The sequence below is a fragment of the Mastomys coucha genome, unplaced genomic scaffold (genome assembly GCF_008632895.1).
Source record: "Mastomys coucha isolate ucsf_1 unplaced genomic scaffold, UCSF_Mcou_1 pScaffold5, whole genome shotgun sequence".
NCBI classification, from domain to species: domain Eukaryota; kingdom Metazoa; phylum Chordata; class Mammalia; order Rodentia; family Muridae; genus Mastomys; species Mastomys coucha.
In genome coordinates, this window is record NW_022196911.1 from 91,653,713 (window position 1) to 91,667,984 (window position 14,272).

General features: G+C 46.9%; 1 long non-coding RNA gene across 1 annotated transcript; it reads left to right on the forward strand.

The window, feature by feature from the left end:
- Positions 1 to 1,964: 1,964 nt before the first annotated feature.
- Positions 1,965 to 13,946, forward strand: LOC116078782. Its single transcript, XR_004113626.1, has 3 exons — positions 1,965 to 5,164; positions 12,702 to 13,031; positions 13,561 to 13,946. It is a non-coding gene; the product is annotated as an uncharacterized LOC116078782 (long non-coding RNA).
- Positions 13,947 to 14,272: the final 326 nt, after the last annotated feature.

Below are 14,272 nucleotides of genomic sequence, written 5' to 3' on the forward strand. Positions count from 1 at the left end.
CACCATGTGGTTGCTGGGAATTGAACTCAGGACCTTCAGAAGAGCAGTCAGTGCTCTTAACTGCTGAGACATCTCTCTAGCCCTCAGACTTTCTGAGACGGGTGTTTGGGGAAAGGATCAGGATTGGGTATGACCCAGCTAGAAGAGTTAACCCAAGTGCAAAGAGCTTATCCAGTATAGTCAGTGGGAGGCAGCTCCTTTCCTTACCCGCACGGAGTTCAGTCCCCCAGCCAGTCATATCAGTGTGTCTGGTGAGTGCCTCGGTGCTGAGCAGTGGGCAATACAGGGAGCCCTCACTCTCACAAAACATGCTTTCCAGTGGCGAAAGCTGATTTGCTGATTTATGTCAGCCAAGCCTGGAGCCATGGCCTATATATATAATTCAGCCACTTGAGAGGCTGAAGCAAGAGGATCAGACATCCAAAGCCCTCCTGGAAAACTTAGTGAGACCCTGTTTTCACTACAAAACTGGAGGCTCTAGGGACGAGGGTGTTCACCCAGGATGACAAAGGGCCCATCCTTTGCACTGGGGGAGGGGGCGATTGAATGGGTCTCTATTTAAAATTATGTAATTTGGTGTCAGGTGATGTGGGTCCCTGTAACCTGAAGCTTGCCCTCTGAGATAATGCTGTGCCAACTGGAAGATAAGCCAGCTCTGTCGCAGGCCTTTCCAGCTCACATCCACCCTGTTTGTTCCTTTTACAGGATTCCAATTAGGGAGTTTAGTGTCTAGGAAGGAAACCTTATTGTTCACATTTCCCTCTGTTTGAAATCTCGTAGAATGGAGCAGAGCTGAACAGATCACAGAATTGCCATTTTTATTCTTTTCTTTTCTCTTCTTTTAGGTTTGTTTTAGAGTGGTGTGTGTGTGTGTGTGTGTGTGTGTGTGTGTGTGCATATGCATGTGGTGTGTGAGTATGTGTGGTATGGTGTATGTGTGTGGCATGTATATGCGTGGTATATATGTATATGGTGTGTATGTGTCAGATGCCCTGGAGCGGGAAGTTACGAGCTGCCTGATGTGTGTACTGAGCTTTCTGAACTGCTGAGTCATCTCTCCGGCCCTTTTGTATCCCGGCCTAGACACAGATATCAACACAGTTTCTTTTCTTTATTTTATGTTTGTTTGATTGGTTTTGATTTAGAGACAAAGCCTCACAGTAGCCATGATTGGTCTGAAGCTCTCTATGTAGACCAGGCTGCCTCTGTCTCCCTGGTGCTGGGTTTAAAGGGGATGCCACCCTGCCTTGCTGTTTTGTTTTGGGGATGGGTTTAGTAGTCTTGGCTATATACTACTTGCTGTGTATTTGAGGATGACATTGAGCTCCTGTTCTTCCTGCTTCTAACTCCCAATTGCTAGGTTTACAGGTGTGTGCCACCAGGCCCAGCCACACACTTTCCTTATTAGTACACACTGGAGCCCTCCACCAGCACACATTACACCAGTGGCTTTCAGACTTTGACCACAACGTTAGTAAGAAATATATTTACTGGTATTTCTATCTAACACACATATAAACATTTACTTATATAAGTGAAAAAAATCAAGAAAGCTATCCTTTGTGCTTTTATTCGTTCATTTATTTGAGAGAGTTTCACAATGTACCTCTGACCTGGAGCTCACAATACAATACAGGCTGGCCTTGAACGTACAGTCTCCAACCTCAGCCTCCCACGTGTTATTACTTATCTGTCTATTGATGTATGTGTATGTATGCTTTTTTTGTGTATGTGTGATGTGTGTGTGTAGTGTGTGTTATGTATGTACGTATGTATGTATATGTGTGGTGTGTATATGTGTGGTATATGTAACTGGTATGTGTGTGTATGTGTGGTGTATGTGTGTGTTATATGTATGTGTGTGGTGTGTGTGTATGTGTGTGTTATATGTATGTGTGTGGTGTGTGTGTATGTGTGTGTTATATGTGGTATGTATGCGTGTGTTATATGTGGGGTATGTGTGTGTGTTTGTGTGTGTGTGTATCAGTAGGCCAGAGGATAGCCTCAGATGTCATCCTCAGAAATGTCTTCAACCTCCCTTGAGAAAAGGTGTCTCACTGAACTTTGAATTCACCTGTTAGACTAGCCTGACTGGCCAGCAAGCCCCAGTGATCCTTCTGCCTCTGCCTCCCCAGCCCTGGGATTAACAATGAAGTGCCACGGACGCCTGGCCTTTGAATGTGGGTTCTCAGATGAACTCTGGGACTCCTGGCTTTTTTTTTTAAATGTGGATCGTGAGCCCCTAAATTAATTTTGAGGCCCACTAATGAGTTCTGTTTGGAGCACAAACCCTGTCCCAGAGCAGCATATGTCCACAATTTTATTCAGTCCCTTTGCAGTAGCAGCCTGAATTCAATTTCATAGACAATCAGATTGTTTTAACCGAATTTTCCAATGTCTTAAGCTTTGCCACTTCTCTTTCTGATTGCATCCAAACCAGCCATTATTCAGCCCAGTGTCCTGCAGCCGAGACCCTTTAGTCTCAGATACTTTGCAGTTTTTTCTCACTGGGGCCCATGACCCAGTACTACTACCATATTAGGTAGCTAACTACAAGCACTTCTTTGCAGTTCAAACATAGGCCGACTTTTGGGAAATGGCAACGGACATTGGTTGGGCTGAGGGCTTACATATCCTAGGCAAGTATTCTACCACTTAGCTACCTTCAGGGCCCTTCCTAACTCATCTTTTTTGAGGTCCCCAAGGTAAGTTATTGTGCTGGGCATGCTGGTACAGACCTCTAATCCTAGCATCCAGGAGGCAGAGGCAGGTAGATCTCTGTGGGGTCTAGGTCAGCCAGGTCTACAAAGAGTTCCAGATGAGCCAGGGATACACAGTGAGAGCCTATGTCAGTAAAAACAAAACAAAAACCGTCCTGTGTCCACACCCTTTATAATGTGTCCTTACCCCACCATCAGATTCTCTGTGTTTGGAGCTATCTGGCAGCTTCTGGTTTTGTTTTCTTGGAACATGACTCCCAGTAAAGACACACAGACATGGAAAATGACACAGTGGTTAAAGCACTCATTGTACAAGCCTGAAGACCAGAGGTGAGGTCCCCTAAGCCCACAGACATGCTGAGTGGCTTGTGATTCGAGTCTCCAAGGGCAGATCAGTCCCCAGAGCAAGCAGGCTAGCAAGACCAGCCATATCGATGAGCTCTGGATTTGATTTAGAGAACCTGACTCAGTGAATAAGTGAAGGAGAAATGGACCATGATTCCTGACATCAACCTCAGGCCTTCACAGACCTATGCACAAGTATACACACAGACATGAAAATTGAAGGGGGGTACACAGGCTATGATCAGGTATGGTGGCAGCTCATACCTCTAGTCCTAGCACTTCAGAGATGTGGGCGACTACATATATTTCAAAACAGCTTAGGCTTTAAAAAAAAACAAAACAAAAAACAAACTCAGGCTAGACTACTGAAAGATTTGGGAATGCATAGACAAAATCCCCAGCTTCTCTTCCAAGTTCCAGATAAGAGTGAGGTCTCAGATGCCCCAATTCCACTGACCAACAGCTAATGTCGTGCTTAGAGCCCCAGTGAGGCAAACAGAATAACCACCCAACCCACCTTCAGAATCTGAGAAACCAAATACTATTTCAGGCTAGTAAGATCTGGGACAGCATGTTATCTATGTACATGTTGAAACAGCCACAGATTTTGGTATAATTATTCACTAGGACCTGATACCTTTGCACAGCCCCCTGTATAAAAAGTGTAGTACTTTTTGTTGTTTGGTTTTTGTCTTAAGACAGGATTTCTCTATATAGCCCTGGCTGGCCTGGAACTTTTTCTGTAGTAGACCAGGCTGGCCTCACTCAGAGATTTGCCTGCCTCTGCCTCCTGAGTGGTGGGATATTAGGCATGTCCGGTAAAGTGTAATACTTCTACCTGCAATAGTCAGCATTTGAGATTTGTTTCCAGATCCCTGCTTCCTCTGTTCTGTCCTCAAGGAAGGAGGGCGATTTCACCCATACAACCATTTCAAGTTTCCCTTCAGGCGTGTGCCTCATGTTCTCAGTCCCGTTCCTGAACTCTGCATTCAGGAAATTTGGGGTTTCCAACCTTCTGACCGGCACCAGTTCAGTTCCACTCAATCTGCACAACCTTGATTCTTCCCCAGGACCAGAGAAGGAGCTCTTACAGCGAAGGAAGCGGAAACACGTGGGCTTGTTCACAGGTGAACACAGGGTACCCCTCTCCACCACCACACAATTTGGTGGTTCTGTCTTCCTAAGGCTGCAACCCCTTAATTCAGTTCACGTTGTGGTGACCCGCCCCAACCACAAGATTAATTCATTGCTACCTCATAACTGTAATTTTGCTACTGTTATTAGTCGTAATGTAAACACCTGATATGTAGGATATCTGACATGTGACTCACAGGTTGAGAACCGCTGAATCATAGTCCATAGGTGTGAGCAAGCAGTTTAGCCACTTGAAGTTTGTCCCCATGTCTTCGAGTGGTAGCACTGATAACCACTGCCATAGGTCAGCATGAGGATGAAGTGAAGCCGTGTGGGTAAAAGGCTCAACTCGGTGTTTGCCTGATCGGTTTGGGGACAGTTTACTCCCAATAACACGGGACACAGAAATGTCGCTGATGAGCCCACTTCCTGGTGCAGTCACACTCATAAGTGATGCCCTCCTTTATGTGGCGTGGATTCAGTAGCTTCCTCCTGGTAAGTGCAGTGTGGCAGAGGTGACAGGCAAGGCGAACTCATAAAGAACCCTAGAAATTTAGCTTTGATCACAGCCCTCAGGAAGGGGAGTCAGGAAAATCAGAAATTCAAAGGCATCCTTGGGCTAGCTAGTAAGTTCTGACCAGCCTGGGCTCTATGAGACACTATCTCAAAAAACAAAACCACTTCAAGACGCGGCCTTGATCTTCAGTCACCAGCTGCTGAGTCATAAGGGCACTTAAGCAACTATGGAGAATGCCACAGAAATGAAGCTGGCCAAGAACCACGGGAGTGAACTTGGAATCAGATCTGCTAAGGCCTGCCAGGAGATGCATACTCATTAGAAGAAAGCTTTCCAGTCAGGGCAGAGCCTTGAGAATCTAGGCTGGGTGTGTGATAACAAGCACACGAAAGCCCAGAAACAGACATTCATCTAAGCTGACCTCAGACTCCTGACAATAGAAACGGAGGTAATGTGTTTTTTAGCCACTAACTTCTGGGGGGAAGTTTTGTTTTTTGTTTTGGATTTGAGTGGCACTGGAAATCAAGAGTCTCGTGCATGCTGGCCACACAATCTTATATATAGCCCCAGCCTTTCATGTTCTTTATTTTGAGACAGAGTCTCAACAAGTTGCCCAGGTTGGCCTTGAACTCACTCTGTAGTCCATGCAAGCCTTTAATTTTAGATCACACTGCCTCAGCCTCCCAAGAAGCTGGGGTTACAAGCCTGGTTCTAGGACTATTTGTTATAAAAGCAATAAAGTCTAATTTGCAAGGATCAGGGATGTGTGTGTGCATGCCCGAAGTCTTGGGCTCAATCCCCAGCACTACATATATCAGATATGGTGGTGGCTGTCACATGCCTGCAATTCTAGAACGTGGGAAGTGGAGGCAAAAGAATCAAGAGTTCGAACTCACCCTTTTACTATATAGCAAGTTTGTGGCCAATCTTGGCTACATGTGGCCTTGAAGGTGTAATTATGACAGCCAGACATATACAACTATAAACCCAGCACTGAGGGGGATCATGAATTTCAGCTTGTGTTACATAGGGAGATCTAATTGTTTGTTTATTGAGTCTGATCTCTGGAACCCGGATGGAGAAAGGAGAGAACTGGCTCTGAAAGTTGACCTGACTTTCCACACATGCCCACACACACACACACACACACACACACACACACACACACACACACACACATGAACTCGAGCACCCAATTCAATTAATACATGTAATAAATTAAAAGTACAGCTGGGCAGTGGTGGCACACGCCTTTATTCCCAGCACTTAGGAGGCAGAGGCAGGCAGATTTCTGAGTTTGAGGCCAGCCTGGTCTACAGAGTGAGTTCCAGGACAGCCAGGGAGGGCTACACAGAGAAAGCCTGCCGAAAAAAAAAACAAAAGAAAAAAAATTAAAACTATTATAAAGTATCAAGAGGGTCAGAAAACAACCATGGCAGTAGCTCTGTGGCTTGTGCCCAGATTTTCCACTCCAGGATGAAGGGGGTTAGTCACTTAGCCCTGTTCTCTCAGTGTCTCCCCCTCCCCAGGGGAGGCCCCACCTCCAACTGCTATACAAACCAGTCCTGTTGCTTCAGATGGGATGGGATCAAGTGATACCCTTTACTGAACTCCTGTGACATCATTTGCAGACTTTGTTGTGACTACATCCCAGCCAGACCCTGTATCCAACATGACCCCTGACCTGACCTACTTCCTTCACTTACCAGCTCCTGGCTTTGGCTGCTGGTGTCAGTGCCTAGAACGTCTGATGGGCTTGAGGAGCTTGAGGAAGGCAGCTCTTGTATGGGACTCGCTACCCAATTAGATAATATGGCCTCTACCCTGGTGGTGGAGCCACTGAGCCCAGTTAAAGTAGGGCAGTGTTGAGCAGGGCACTGCCCTGGATGCGGATCACAGGGCCAGCCAGAGAAGTTCTGTCTGGGGGCTCCTGGTGAGCACAGATAGGGAACTAGAGGGAGAAGAGAGGCTGCGTTATCACCCATGGGGGCAGAGGATGGAAGAATAAGTGTAAAGTCACGGGGCTCTGGGTTGCTTAAAGGCACTATATTTGAGCCTTGTGAAAGTCTTTAATCCCAGTACTTGGGAGACAGAGGCAGGTAGATGTCAGTCTGAGGCCAGCTTGGTCTAACAGCTGTGGTTCCCAACCTTTCTAGTGCTGTGACCCTTTAATGCAGTTCCCAACGTGGTGTCCCCCAACCACAAGATTATTTCCTTGCTGTTTCATAACTGCAACTTTGCTATTGTTACAAATCCTCATGTGAGTATCTGGAGTACAGGATGTGACCGCTGTGAAAGGCTCATTCGAACCCCAAAGGACCCTCAGATTGAGAACCAGTGGTCTACGTGTGAGTTCCAGGACGGCCAGAGCTACATAGCGAGACCCTCTTTCTCTCAAAAAACCTGCTATATGTTATCCAACAGAAAACAGGAATGTGCTGGGCAGTGGTGGTAGACACCTTTAATCCCAGCACTTGGGCAAAGGAAGAGGCAGGCGGATTTCTGAGTTTGAGGCCAGCCTGGTCTACAGAGTGAGTTCCAGGACAGCCAGGGCTACACAAAACCCTGTCTCGAAAACAACAACAAAGAAAACGGGAATGTAAGTGCCCTGACGTTGGTACAGTACACATACCTGACATTGGTATAGTCACAGCTGGAAGTGGACAGGTGAGAGGGAACTTGGAAGAACTTGGTGAAATTTTTTTTTTTTTTTTGAAAGATTGCCTTGATCAACTTTGGTAAAAATATAGAAGCTGGCCTGGGTATGATGGCACTCAGGAAGCAGAGGCAGCGGGTGTTTAAGGCCAGCCTGTCCACATAAAGTTCAGGCTAGCCAGGGCTACATAGTGAGACCCTGTCTCAAAAACAGAACAAAACAAACAAACAAATCCATACAAGCTAGTGATACTGGTAGTCAAAGTAAAAATTCCAACTGCTGTAGCCGTTATAAAAATCTTAAATTGGGCACTCGAGCAGATACTTATCCTGAGAAGGACTTGTCTTCCACACCACCCAGTGATATGAATGCTTTGTAGGCTTGGCATGAGGGATAAGGGGATCAAGTGTTCACAGGCTGAATTGCATCCTCTCAGAGAGGGCTTGAACCCACTGTATGGCTCAGGTTGCTTCGGATTCACAGCAGTCCTCCATGAGAAGAACACCACACCACACGCTGTAAGAGTGTAGGACACGAAAGCGTTTCTGGATGTGGCTCTGCTTTGGGAAAGGCAACTTTCCCTCGCAAGGCTCTGCTGTCCAGCTGACTTCTCTAGGGAGGTGCCCCTGGGACTATGGCTTCACCGATGAGTCTTAGATTTTAAGAGACCATAATGTTGGGGCTGGAGAGATGGCTCAGCGGGTAAGAGCACCGATTGCCCTTCCAAAGGTCATGAGTTCAAATCCCAGCAACCACATGGTGGCTTACAACCATCTGTAATGAGATCTGATGCCCTCTTCTGGTGTGTCTGAAGACAGCTACAGTGTACTTATAATAAATAAATAATAAATAAATCTTTAAAAAAAAAATCTTAAATTGCCTTAGAGACAGTGCCTTCATTTGTTGTTTTCCTTTTGAGACAGTTTCACAGTGCCACCTTGGCTAGCCTAGGAACACGCTGTGTAGACCAGGTTAGCCTCGAACTCCCAGCAATCCTGCCTGTGCCTCCCAAGTACTGGGTGATGGGCCACACCCAGCAGCAATCTGGAATCTTGAGGAAGACACATCCGTAGAAGCAGCTGGACACCCTCAGTGGACACTCCAGAGAGGAATGTGCCTTTGGTGGCCAGTTTGGTGGGAGTGTGTGGGGTTGTTCTATGCAAAACTGAGTTTGCAAATGCTAAAGTGACTTCAGGGCAAAGCCTGGCTGCTTCTCTGCTATTCACAGGTAATGTGTAAGAAAAAGGAAAGAAATATGTCAGGAAAGAACTGTTAAAACAAAAGTCAAGCAATGCAGGAGGTAGGGGAAGAATGCAAGCTGGCCCATTGAGCAAGGTGCTTGCCTCGAAAGCCTGAGGACCTGAGTTCAAGCTCCAGAGCCAATGAAAATAAAGTCACACACACATACACACCCCAGTATTTCTTTTAAAAAGCAAGCTGGGAGTGGCGACCTTTAACCTTAATATTTAATATTTTTAAACCTTACTTTTAATGATGGTTCTTAAACTCTTTACTTTCCCTTGCAGCCTAACACCCACCAGAGGTAGTGGAAAAGAAAGGATACAGGGGTGGGGTGGGGGTGGACCTGTTTAGAAAGGTTCTTTGGAGCAACTCCTGTCTATTGTCTGGAAATCGGCAGTTCAGTTCATAGGTTAGCAGGCAGTAGTAGCAGCAGCTCGAGCCACTCACAGACACTCCACGGATACACCAGCAGTCCCGTTCAGGAGAGTCTGGTTAGCAACAGTGGTGACTGGACCTAGCAGAGACAGCCAGGCCTCAGCCTCAGCGGGAGGGACACCAGGAGAAGCTCTCAGCTGTGGCTCTCTCAGGGAAGGGAAGAACAGTGAAGCCCCACAAATGTAGCACAGCTCGCTGTACCAGCAAGCCAGGCTCTCCCTCTCTGTCACTCGGTGTCCTATTTATACCCTGCAAACATCACGTGTTTTGCCTCAGCACAGGTCTCACCTCAGCACATGCATCCAATCAGCCCAAGTCCTCAGAGCCAGGACAAATGGAGTGCAGCTATTCAATGTAAGTAAGGCAGCCCAAGATATTTGTTGTTAGCAAAGAATCCTTCATCACTTGTCCTTTCACATGTTTGCTTTAGCAGAGCATCCTCTTTCCTGTGTCTGCTTCAGTGAAACATTCCTTCACGAGTCTGCCTTAGCCTTTCACCTGTGTCCACTTCAGGAAAACACTCCCTCACGTGTTTGCCCCAGCAAAACACCATCCGATACAACTGGCTTTCCAAAGAGCTCTTAAGTTTCTACTTGAGTGACCCATGCCTGTAATCCCCGCACGTGGGAAGCAGAGGCAGAGGGATTAGGATCTTCGAGTTGAGCCTGGCTATATAAAACCTTGTTGTTTGTTGTGGGGGCCCATGACATGGCTCAGGACCTAAAGCCCCTGCCACCAAGCCTGAGTACCATTCTTGGAATCCACATAGGGGAAAGGGCAAATGGCTCCCACAGCTGGTCCTCCGACTGCCATAGTTGTATCACAGTTCACACTGCACAGATGAGTACACACACACACACACATGACACATGAACTTACACAAAATAAAGTGTAATTAGAACAACTGCTTGGGCATGATGGGGAGCATCTTTAATCCTAGCACTTTGAAAAACAGAGCCAGGGGGCTGGAGAGGTGGCTCAGCAGTTAAGACCACTGACTGCTCTTCCAGAAGTCCTGAGTTCAATTCCCAACAACCACATGGGAGCTCACAACCATCTGTAATGAGATCTGACGCCCTCTTCTGGTGTGTCTGAAGACAGCCACAGTATGCTTACATATATATTTAAAAAAAAAAAAAGAAAGAAAAAAAGAAGTAAAGAAAAACAGAGGCAGGCCTGGCAGTGGTGGGGCACCTTTAATCCCAGCACTTGGGAGGCAGAGGCAGGTGGATTTCTAAGTTCCAGGCCAGCCTGGTCTACAGAGTGAGTTCCAGAACAGCCAGGGCTACACAGAGAAACCCTGTCTCGAAGAAAAAAAAAGAAGAAGAGAGAAAGAAAAAAACCAGAGGCAGGTAGATCTTTGTGAATGTGAAGCCAGCCTGGCCTATGAGACCCTGGGAGCCACGGCTACAGAAGAGACCTTATCACTAAAGAAAACAAATCAGCTTGGAGGCTGCTTGTTGCTCTTACAGAAGACCTGGGCTCAATTCCCAGGACCAACATGGTGGCTCACGGCCATCTATAACTCCACACCTAGGGGATCTTCATCTTCTGTCTTCCTGAGGCACAAGGGACACATGTGGTATACCTACAGATGTACATACATACATACATACATATATACATACATACATACATAATCTGAAAAATTCTCAACCTAGCCAGCCTGTGAACAGTGTTTCATTTTTATTTGTTTGTTTGACTGTTTAGACCCACTCTTACTATATAACTCTGACTGGCCTGGAACTTGATATGTAGATAGACCAGACTAGCCTTGAGCTCAGAGGTCTGCCTGCCTCCCCTCCCTAAGTGCTGGGAGTGTGTGCCACCACAGCCAGCCCAAAAGACTTTTTTAAAAAGGAAAATAGAAATGAAAGATCCGAAAAAGATCCGAAAGCTCAGGGATCGGATTGTGCTGGACATGGTCAGTGGCTTATGCATGTAGTCCCAGAACTTGGGAGGCTGATGTAGGAAGACAGCAAGTTCAAGGCCAGCCTGAGCAATTTGGCGGGAAACCCTATGTCTAGAGCTACAAGTGTGGCCACAGCCTAAGAGTGTGCTGGCTATCTTAATTTAAAAAAAGGCCCTTGGTCCTGTGAAGGTTCTATGCCCCAGTATAGGGGAATGCCAGGGCCAGGAAGCAGGAGAGGGTGGGTTGGTAAGGAGGAGGAGGGGGAGGGAACAGGGTCCCCCCCCCATCGGAAACCCGGAAAAGGGATATCAGATATCACTTGAAATGTAAATAAAGAAAATATCTAATTAAAAAAAAAAAAGAGTGTGCTGGCTTAATGTGCAATGGGCTCTAGGTCCATCTTCAGTACTCCAAAATAAAATTTAAATTACAAGAATAATAAAGGTGAAGGCAAGAGGACGAAGATTTCAAGATGATTCTCAGTGACATGCTGAATCTGAGGCCAGCCTGGACCAGTCTCCTCACTGTTCTGGTGACTGCCCTCTGTGCTCTGTGAGAACATGTCCCCTGCCACTCCTTTCTGGCACTTTGCTGGGAGCCTTTAATACTGTTTGGCTTGCAGAAATGTCTACCTGACCGCACCCTCACCCAGAGGAGGTGCTCCCTTCGAGCACACTAGGAGGTATTCCCTATGTGCACACGTCTATACTCAAACTGCACCGGGCCCAGTGGATCAAGGGTCCACCCTATTCCCCCCTGTTGAGTTCATTGACTTGCTTGTTTTGTTTGTTTGGAGACAGAGTCTCCACCACGAGAACCCAGGCTGTCTTGAACTTTGTGTGTGTGTGTAACAGAGTTTCCCTGAGTAGCCCTGGCTGTCCTGGAACTCGGAGATCTGCTTGCTTCTACCTCCTGAGCGTTGGGCTTAAGCGTGTGGACAGCAACACAGTAGTGCTAAGGATGCAACCAGGCCTTGCTTCTGCTGGGCATCTGGTCTTGTCACTCAGCCACAGCCCTCAACTTCATCTTAACTGACGACTTCTGAGAAATCCTGTTTCCTAATCAGTCTGAGTTAAGTGCCCGGGGGCTAGGACTTGGCTTCATCCCGTGCTAAGGGTGACTGTTCTTACATCTGCCAATTAAAGTCTTAGGGAACTCTAAGGAGCTCTTGTGGCCTTAACCTTGTTTTTTAAGATAGGATTTGGAGGATGGAGATGCATGCCTTTCTTCACTGCAGTCAGGAGGCAGAGGCAGGAAGATCGCAGAGTCAGAGGCTAGCCTGGACTACAGAGAGTTCCAGGACAGCCAACACTATGCAGAGAAACCTCATCTCCAAAAACAAAATCAAAACAACAACATAGAAAAACCAGCAACAGAAACCACCAGGGTCTCTGGCTCTCCTGGAACTTGAAACTTGCTATGTAAAATCAGGCTGGCCTAGATTCACAGAGATCCTCCTATTTCTGCCCCCCAAGTGCTGGGACTAAAGGTGTCACACCACGCTTGTTTTTATTTGTTTGTTTGTTTGTTTGTTTGTTTGTTTGAAGATAGAATGCACTGCTAGGGCATATACCTTATATACCTTAATCCCAGTACTGGAAGGCAGAGGCAAGTAGATCTCTCAAGTTCAAGGCCAGCCTGACCTACAGAGTAAGTTCCAGGTCAGCCAGGGACTACATGGGGAAACCCTATCTCCGTGTAGCCTGGGCTGGCCTTGAACTCCTGATCTCTCTGTCTTAGCTTCCTCGCACTGGAAATATCGTGCCTGGCTCAGGAAGGATCCCTTTGGGAAGATCTGCAAAACATTTAGATGAATAAGATGAGTTCCTGCAACACCTGTGCTGGTCCACGGGCTTCTTAAAAGCTTTATACCCACAGAGCACAGTAGCCTTTAACTATGTGCAGTGGAGTCCAAGATGGAGTCCAGGCTTCTCAAAAGGTTGCTGCCAGGAAGCAGGTTGAGAACACAGCAGCAAACTTGACGGTCCTTCATGAAGGATGAAGAGCTGGCTACAGAGCCCAGAGGGTGCAGGCAAGGTCTGGAAAGAACCATCCTCAGAACTCAAACCCGTGAGTTTGCCTCTGACCTGGGGAAACCGGTTTGTACTTTGGCATTTCTCCCTTGTTGAACCAACTATAACCGCTTATCTTATCCTGTCCCGCTGTTGTGTATTGTGACTCTCCGTGACATACTAGATCTTTTTTTAGTGCTAGAAAATAAGTCTCAGACCTCATTCATGCTACTGGGCTGGGCGGTATCACACCTGCCCCGTGGCGCCCCCCCCCCCATGTTGTCTACTTTTTGAGAAACGGTCTTGCTAAACTGCCCTGAACAACCTCAGATTTACTAGCAGCCTGGGCAGGTCCTGAACTTTCAACCATCTTGTCTTATCATCCCAAGACACTGAGATTGTAGGCCCGGCTTGTAACTTTTTTCTTTAACTTCATGGGTTCAGAGGTGGAAAAGAAAACTACCTACGGCTTGTTCCTTATGGGCTCACACTAAAGGAATAAGCTACACCTGACTCACAAACATAATTTTGGTCTTTCTTTTTTCTTTTTCATTCTATTTTATTGTGTATGGGTGCTTTGTTTGCAGGTGGTATGTGCATTCTGTGCATAGAGTACTGATGGGGTCCCTCAGCTGTCTTGACGTTGGAGTTTGCCACTGCAGACTCAACTCATGCCTGCTGTGCGCCCGCTGGCTGGCTCGTATACAACCTGAAGACATCTGCTGTTGACCTCCTCCCCCACTGTGGACTGTGCCTCCAGCCACTCCCCTGAGTCAAGACCTGCGGGACGCCCTGAGTTTCCACCTTCAGCCCTGCAGCCGGGTTCCCTTTGACATCCTCCTAGACTTTGCACGGACTCTTTCTGACTCCTCCCTAATTCCTTATGTTATTCAAATGTCGTTGTAACCAGAGATTCAGTATGTTCTCTTGTATATAATTGCTGAACCCCCCAAGTAAAAGAGAGCCTTGATTGGAAACCCTCAACTTGGCTTCGTGTCCTTTTGTTCTCGAACTCTGTGTTTCAGGTCTCCTTTCTCCCTTTGGTCGAGGCAGAACCCGGTTCGTGAAACTGTGGGACAGTTTCAGAGTACTGGCAGAGGCCAGGAGGGCACCAGATCTCCGGGGCTTGGAGTTCACAGTTGTGAGCTGCCACGCAGTTGCTGGGAATTAAAATTGGGACATCTGGAAGAGCAGCCTTAACTGCTGAGCCGAGCCGTCTTCTAGCTGCGTCTCCCAATCTTATTTTGTTTGTTTTTGAGCTAATATTTATGTGAGATTTAAGGTTTGCAATTCCTATTG